Genomic DNA, 8,736 nt, shown 5'->3' with positions numbered 1-8,736 from the left:
TTGGTAGCAAGGGGGAGATCGACGTTCATCCTTCAGCAACGTTCTACAACAGAGAGCTTTCATCCTTGGCTATAAAATGATTTTAGTTAAATCAACTCTTTCATAGAGTTTGAAACTCATTCAGAGTTATCAACTTGTCCAGAGTTCTAAAACTTGCTTTGCAAGTTCTCCACAGCGTCAAATCGTGAGAAGGAGATACCGTTCTAGTGAGTCAAGACGTTCGGATCGTCAACGGAGAGCAAACTCGATGCGAGCATTCGAGGGAGGCACTCCATCGCTACCGTGAGGAACCTAGAACTAAACAAAAGGGAGAATCCAGATCAATTCTCCTCTCTTTTGTAATCAGGAAATTCAATTGTAATCGAGATCGAGAGAATACAAATCAAATTTCTTTCATTCTTTTTACTATAAATTTTCCGCGCGTACAAAAGATGACGACTCCGCTAAGGACTAGCTTCTCTGATGAAGAGGTGGTGGCGCAATCCGATGTTATGCCCATTGGAACGACCGTTGAAACTCTGATCATCGAGTTCGATCAAACCAAGTTTGAGGAGGCCCTCTCCTCTAGGTCCCTTAGCCCCAAGGCTATGCGTAAGATCCACAAAGTTTCTAAGGAGACTAAAGCTTTAGTTATGGCTGACTCATCAAAGGACTATCTCACTTGGGGGTTGCACTGTTCATACAGTCCCCTCACTGAAGGAGAAGACTTATCTTCGACACAACTCCAAAAAAGTCAATCCTCCAACCAACGCGAGCTTCGTGTTCATGAGCCTAAACGCGACCCTGAACTCCATGTTTCTACTTTAGAATGCAAGCCTCATGTTTATGAGCCTAAACATGAGCTTCGCGAGAACCAGACTGAGCGTGGCCCTCAATAGCGTGTTTTACAGCCAAAACGCGGACCTTAAGTCTACATTGAAAGGGAACTTTAGCTTCGCATTTCCCAGTCAAAATGCGACCATCGCATCGACACTGAAGAATGCGACCCTCATGTTGCCAAACCAAAATGCAGACCGCGCATTTCAAGTGCCAAACGTGACCTTCGCATCCCAAGTGTCAAATCCAATACAGAACCTGGTGTGTACCGAGGAGCTTCAGGGCACTGCCCCGAACCCTGACGGGGGTAGTCCACCCCCTCGGACCCCCCGGCCAAGGGCACGCCACCCCCCCGGACCCCCGAATACTCTGCGTAGCACGACTAGATTGACGGACGGATATAAGAAGTTCATGGATTCAAGGCATCTCAACTAGATCCATGTTCACCAAGAGCCAGTCCTGTCCAAACATGGACTGGGGGTTCCATTCAAACCTCATGATCAGTGAGTAATTCTCCTCAAATCTTCACAAAAGATTTAAGAAAGTTCATATCGAGAGAAAAACCGATGCAACAAGTCATTCGTTCATTCTAATGTGAACGATTGATTCCTATGGTCCTCTCGGGATGTCAATGCTGCTCATATATGGTCAAAACATTGGTGTTCGACCAATTAACGAATGTTGCCTTGCCCAACCAACAACGACGTTTGCACAGGAAGAAGTCTCCAGAGACCAAGTACATTGGAGTCATTTCTAACATGATTGGCAGAGGGAGATCATCAGTCCCTAGCTCCGACGAGTCAGAGAAAGATCAGTCTCCTGACTTGAAAGACCCTGAATAGGTCTGATGGAATTTATCAACATACTCAGACTCAAACAGAAACCATTCCCCCTGTCAACTATCGAAGGTTAGCCAGAGGAACTAATTCCGAGGATGAACACTCAGCCATTGCGGAGTCTCAATCGTCAAGTTCCTTTGTTGAACATGAGAGCTCCGCTTATATAACGGGAAACCATGAAGATCTCGCGAAGAGACTTGATGAGTAGGAGGCCATGATCAAATCTCAGCAGGAGGCCATCAATGAACTCTTGGCCCTAATGAATCAAATCGTCGCAGACAAGGCCAAATCTCAGAAGACAGATTCGCCACCCAGGCGAGAATCTTCCCGAAGAGGAAGAACGTCTTCATTCCGACTTCACACAAGCAAAGGGAAGAAAAAAGTGGTTGATGGTGCTGCTTCTGATTAAGAAGCCCACAACCTAAAATCTTCCTCTGATGAAGGAAGAGAGACGGAAGACGAGTAGAATCTCCAGTATGCCAAAATGGAAGAATTGGAAGCCCACCTCAAAGCCATTGCTAATAGAAACGAGCTCCAAGATGAGGGAGTTACCAGGCCCTATCCTGCCGAATGAGATGCAACCCCTTATCCTCCAAAATTCGAAGTCCTAACGCTACAAACTTTTGATGGCACGGGATCATCGAACCAACATATCTATCATTTTAAGTCACAGACTAGGAATGTGATATCAAACAACGTCATACTGGCTCGATTGTTCATTGGCACCCTCAAGGGAGTTGCCTTTGAATGGTTCAGGAAACTGCCTATCGGATGTATCCAAAAGTAGGCAGATCTAAAGAGACTCTTCCTGTCAAGATTCTTTAAAGAGGATACAGAAGTATCCATCCATACCCTTCTCACCACTAAGCAGAAGAAGAGGGAGTTCGTCAAAGCCTTTGTCAAGAGGTTTCGAAATATGGCTCTGCGATGTTCGTCAGGTATGACACAGTCTACACTGGTGGAGACCTGTCGACACAACATGCAAACCGACCTTCTAGCACAAATGAGGGTTACAGAATACCGTTCCTAGAGACAACTAATCTATCAAGGCGAACAGACTCAAAAGGTTATTGTTAGGATCAAAGCTAAAGAGCAAAGTAGGCAGAATCAACTTGAGCAATCGGACCAAGCCCAATCTAAAGCCAATCCTCTTCAGTAGGATGGTGGGTCCAACAACTATCACGTTAACAGTTACCTCTGATAGTCAAACTCATTAGATAGTGGCCCATTAGGCGATGTACCATGTCTATCCTTTTTTCCCCTTTGCACTGGTCCAAGACTAGGGATTGGTTTATTTGTAATTCATTCGATTATGAGTAATAAATTTTCTGAGTTGTCATGTTTAATAGAATACCTCTGTCAACCACAAAATCTATCAAAACTATCACGTTAATGATCACCTCTGATAGTCCATCAACTTGCTAATCTTCTTTAATAGGATGGTAGGTCTACAAAACTATCACGTCCATCAACTTGCCAATCTTCTTCAATAGGATGACAGGTCCACAAAACTATCACATTAATAGTTACCTCTAATAGTCCATCAACTTGCCAATATTCTTCAATAGGATGGCAGTTCCACAAAACTATCACGTTAACAGTCACCTCTGATAGTCCATCAACTTGCTAATCTTTTTTAATAGGATGGCAGGTCCATAAAACTACCACGTTAACAGCTACCTCTGATAGTCAAACTCATCAGATAATGGTCTACCAGGTGATGTGCCTCTATTCCAACTTTATGGATAGTGCCCCACTAGGCAATGTGCCTTGTCTACCTCTTTTTATTCCCCTGTTAAGTCTTAATCAAGACTGGGGGTTGGTTACTTGGAATCCATTGGATTAAGAGTAATGAATCTTTCACATCATCAAGTTAACATTATACTTCTGAGATCATCACCCCCACAGAGTATGCATGCAACTCATATCACTTCCAATTTGTTACGTTAATAATACATCTCTGACAATCAACTTATCAATCCTTGACAATAGGATGATAAGTCCTCAAAATTGCTCAAATCGTAATCTTCCCCAGCAAGACACTAAGTCTTCAAAATATTATTCAAATCACAAGTATCAAAACTCATCGCTTCTGATGATAAACTCACCTAGCAAGTTTCCCCAGCGAGACGCTAATTCCTAAAATCTTGTGCAAGTCACAAGTAAACATTCTCTTATCACATTAATATCATACCTCTGGAAAAATTCACTTATTAATCCTCTTTAATAGGATGATAAGTCCACAAAGTTGCTCCGATCGTAATAAAATCCTGTCACGTTAATATCACACCTCTGACAAAACCCACTTAGCAATCCTCTTCAATAGGATGATAAGTCCACAAAGTTGTTCCGATCGCAATAAAATCTTATCATGTTAATATCACACATCTGACAAAACCTACTTATCAATCCTCTTCAATAGGATGATAAGTCTACAAAGTTGCTCCGATCATAATAAAATCCTGTCATGTTAATATCACACCTCTGACAAAATCTACTTATCAATCCTCTTCAATAGGATGATAAGTCCACAAAGTTGCTCCGATCACAATAAAATCCTGTCACGTTAATTCACACCTCTGACAAAACCCACTTATTAATCCTCTTTAATTGGATGATAAGTCCACAAAGTTGCTCCGATCGTAATAAAATCCTGTCAAGTTAACATCACACCTCTGATAAAATCCACTTATCAATCCTCTTCAATAGGATGATAAGTCCACAAAGTTACTCCGATCGTAACAAATTTCCGTCAAGTTAACATCACACCTCTGATGACCAAATCAACTTATCAACTCTCTTCAATAGAGCGATTGGTCCATAAAATACTGTTAGGTTAACATCACAACTCTAACAGTCAAACCCCCCAATGAACTTGTTAATCCTTTTTTAACAAGAATAGCAAGTTTTCATTATAAAATCCCCAGCGGATTAAGGATTTTCTGGAATTATCCTAGTGATAGTGAAGAAAATTTCTGAATTTCACTCTAGGTAAAAATTCATGCCAAGTTAATACTACACATCTGGTACTTCTAATTTTCTTTCAGTGTTTTAAGTAAAAATATAACACAGGAAGAAATAGTGATAAAGCCTATGTGTTCAACATCGTAGCACCAAAATCCATGCCTCACATGCATGGGGGACTTTATCTCGATCCCTAATTAGAGATAAGTCTGCATCTAACACATGCTACCGGGTAGCCTATTCCCATAATAATAGCGAAGTCTACGTATTCAACATCGTAGCAGGTTGTTATTAATAACACCAGAATCCATACCTTACACGCATAGGGGACTTTATCTTGATCCCTAAATAGAGATAAGCCTACGCCTAACACGCGTTGATGGTTAGTCCTTTGTCGCGAAAAAGACACCAAAATCCATGCCTCACATGCATGGCGGACTTTATCTTGATCCCTAATTAGAGATACGTCTACGCCTAACACACGTCGCCGGTTAGTCTTTTTCCGTAAAAATGACCAAGTCTATGTATTCAAAATCATAGCATCAAGTCTAAGAGGGTTCATTCTCTTAGCACAACGTTACATATGGAACAGACTTAGACAATCCACATGCTAGCCCGACTCAAACGGTATTCGGTAGAGGCTTATCAAATCCGGTTATGGCTGAGGGTTTGCTAAAAATCCTATGCATGTTTGAAGGCCCATCAGCTTAATGGATGTGAACCGAGACTTGAAACAGATGAGCTAAAGACAAGTCTCAAAAACTTAGTTAAAAATGCATGAAAATCCACCTCCGCGTCTCAAGTCAAAACAGGACCCATGTCGCAAAAACCACAACGCCAAGGTCACACCCGGGTTCCAAATTTAAAACGCAAGGGTGAGACCCGCATCTCAAGTTCAAAATGTAAGGGTCCACCCCCGCATTCCAGAAGCAGGATTATGACACATACCTTCACAGAGGTCCTACGTGGCAAATCCCTTCAACCAAGATGCCTTCGAAGCGAGTGCAAAGAATGATTCCTTTACGACAAGGAATCAACATCTCCAAGATCAGAGTTGAGATCCAAAGTATTCCGAAAATTTGTCTCAGTCAACCGCGAACTTTCAAAAACTTTGGAGGGGATTCTGTAGGCTGTCTAAAAATCATAATAGATAGCTGATCCCCCATCAAATACCGATGATGAAAGTTACAATCTGATAACTTTCACACCCCAAAATAGCCAAGGTAAAGATCACTCAACAATGGTCTTTACAACGCTCTACAGAAGAAGTTATAAGTTATTAGCTCATTCTAAAACACGGAATTCACCTTCGCATTTTAGTTCTTGAAACGCAGGCGACCCCCGCGTTTCCAACCCTCGGCAAACAAAACACGGATGACCCTCGCGTGTTTCAACATTCAGCGGGCGACCCTCGTGTTTTTCAACATCCAACGGGCGACCCTCACATTTTTTAATATCCAGCGGGTGCCCAACTCCGCGTCTCCGGTCTAAAACGCGGAGTTAGGGTCCTGAACGCCAACTTGGGCATTGTTTGACTCATTCAACATAAGTTGAACGGTTCCAAAACCATTTTCCGTGATTTGGGGACGGTTACACCCCACTTAGGTGTGATTTAAGGGGCGGTTACACCCCCTTAATCCCCTATAAAAATGAGTAAACTCAACTGAGTTTGGGGCTTCTTTTCGGCTAGGTTTTTGGATCTTAAACTTGGCAGCGAAGAGGAGATCTTCGGCTTGGCAGCAAGGGGGAGATCAACATTCATCCTTCAGCAACGTTCGACAACAGAGAGCTTTCATCCCTGGCTATAAACTGGTTTTGGTTAAATCAACTCTTTCATAGAGTTTCAAACTCGTTCAGAGTTATCAACTCATCCAGAGTTCTAATACTTGCTTTGTAAGTTCTCCACAGCGTCAAATCGTGAGGAGAAGATACCGTTCCAGTGAATTAAGACGTTCGGATTGCCAACGGAGAGCAAACTCGACGCGAGCATTCGAGTGAGGCACTCCATCGCCACTATGAAGAACCCATAACTAAACAAAGGGGAGAATCCAGATCAATTCTCCTCTCTTTTGTAATCAGAAAATTCAATTGTAATCGAGATCGAGAGAATACAAATTAAATTTTTTTCATTCTTTGTACTACAAATTTCCCGCGCGTAGGCCCAAGGCATGGACAGCGAAGAAGAAACTAACACCGAAGCTGGGCTTGATTACGACGGAGGTTTTGTATTAAATGATATTGTACCCTTTGTAAACAATCTTAACGGGGGAGAATCGTCAGATGATAGTTGTAATTGATAACTTACCGAAGTAGAAATAAATAACAATTTAGAGTATTCGCCTTGTCTTGATAATATAATGCAGGGGCTGTATGATAACCCCGATATACATATGCTACTTCGATCATCTTGTATGACGAAGAAGTGTATCCAAGACTCATTTGGAACAAGCTAAGGCAAGGGTGAAAAGGAGTTAATCTTCAGCAATGGGGAAATATCTCCACCATCATATCGTTTCTCAAAGGGAGATAGTGATGATGAGTGTATGATATAGGAAAATATGTACCCAAGCATAAGTTATACATTCTTCCAGTAGTTTGTAATAATGCTAATAATAAAATTTTAAATTTAAACTACTTGTCTTGCTATATTTATGAGTCTGAATTGTGGCATTCTAGACTAGGACATGCTAGTATTTCAAAAATGAAAGAAATTATCAGAATGAACTTACTTCCTGCACTATCTAATGTTTAATAGTCACCATGTGAATATTGTTTAACTCGTAAAATAACCAGAAAACCTTTTATTGACAGATGAAGAGCCAATGAACTTTTAGGGTTGATACATTCGGATATTTATAGTCCCCTAAGTGTCAAAACTCATAGTAATAAAGAATATTTTATTATTTTTATAGATGATTATTCTAAGTTTGCACACGTCTATCTTATATCTAGAAAATTAGAAGCTCTTGGCTGCTTTAAGAGATATAAGACAGAAGTTGAAAACCAACTTGAAATAAAAATAAAAAATTTGAGAACTGATAGAGGTGGGGATATAACTCTAAAGAATTTGAGAGTTATTGCATTCAGTGTGGAATTAAAAGGCATACAACAATGCCGTATACGTCACAACAGAATGGTGTTGCTGAAAGAAAAAAACAAAACATTATTAAATGTAATTAGATGCATGTTGTCTCATTCTGGTCTCTCCAAAAACTTTTGGGGAGAAGCATTATTAACTACAAACTATTTTCTAAATAGAATTCCTACTAAATCAGTTGTATCTACACCATATGAATTATGAAATGGAAGGAAACCAAATCTGAGTCATCTCAGGAAGTGAGGATCTATAGCCCATGTTCTCATTCCATAACAACTTAGAGATAAGTTAGTTTTTAAAATAATAAAGTGTAGATTCATAGGATATTCAGAAAAGTCAAAAGATTATAAGTTCTACAACAAAGAAAAAGGGGTCATTGAAAGCAGAAATGCAACATTTCTAGAGAATCTAGAGGAAGAGCAACAAGTTCGAGAGAAAACATAACCTCTAACTATAATAGATGATGATTATTACGGTATTGTTCCCACTAATGACCCTGATATTGTGAAGGAACCTAACCTTGAAAATGATGAAATACCTATGGAAAATAATGTACCTCATAAATCGATTGTCGGCAACAAAAAGCCAAGAACACAACCTTCATGGATAGATAATTACTATTTGTATTTATGTGAGCCATCCTATTTCTCGGTGGATACAAATATAGAAGAACAAGATCCCTTAACCTTCTCTGATGTGATGAAATCGCATGAATAAGCTTTATGGCTAGAATCCATGAGAAAAAAACTTGATTCTATAGAAAAGAATAAGGTATGGAAATTATGTGATCCACTAGAAAATAAAAAAGCCATAGGATGCAAATGGTTGCTTAAAAAGAAATATTGTGTTGATGGATCTATTGATAAATTCAAAGCACGGTCGGTTGCTAATGGTTACAACCAGAAAGCAGGAATAGATTTTCAGGAGACGTATTCTCCTGTAGCTAAATTTGCATCTATTAGAATTATTTTGGTTATTGTTGCATATTTTGATTTGAAGTTATTCCAAATGAATGTTAAA

Source organism: Asparagus officinalis, chromosome 8 (genome assembly GCF_001876935.1).
Source record: "Asparagus officinalis chromosome 8, Aspof.V1, whole genome shotgun sequence".
In the NCBI taxonomy this organism is placed as follows: domain Eukaryota; kingdom Viridiplantae; phylum Streptophyta; class Magnoliopsida; order Asparagales; family Asparagaceae; genus Asparagus; species Asparagus officinalis.
Note: the sequence above shows the minus strand (reverse complement) of the source record.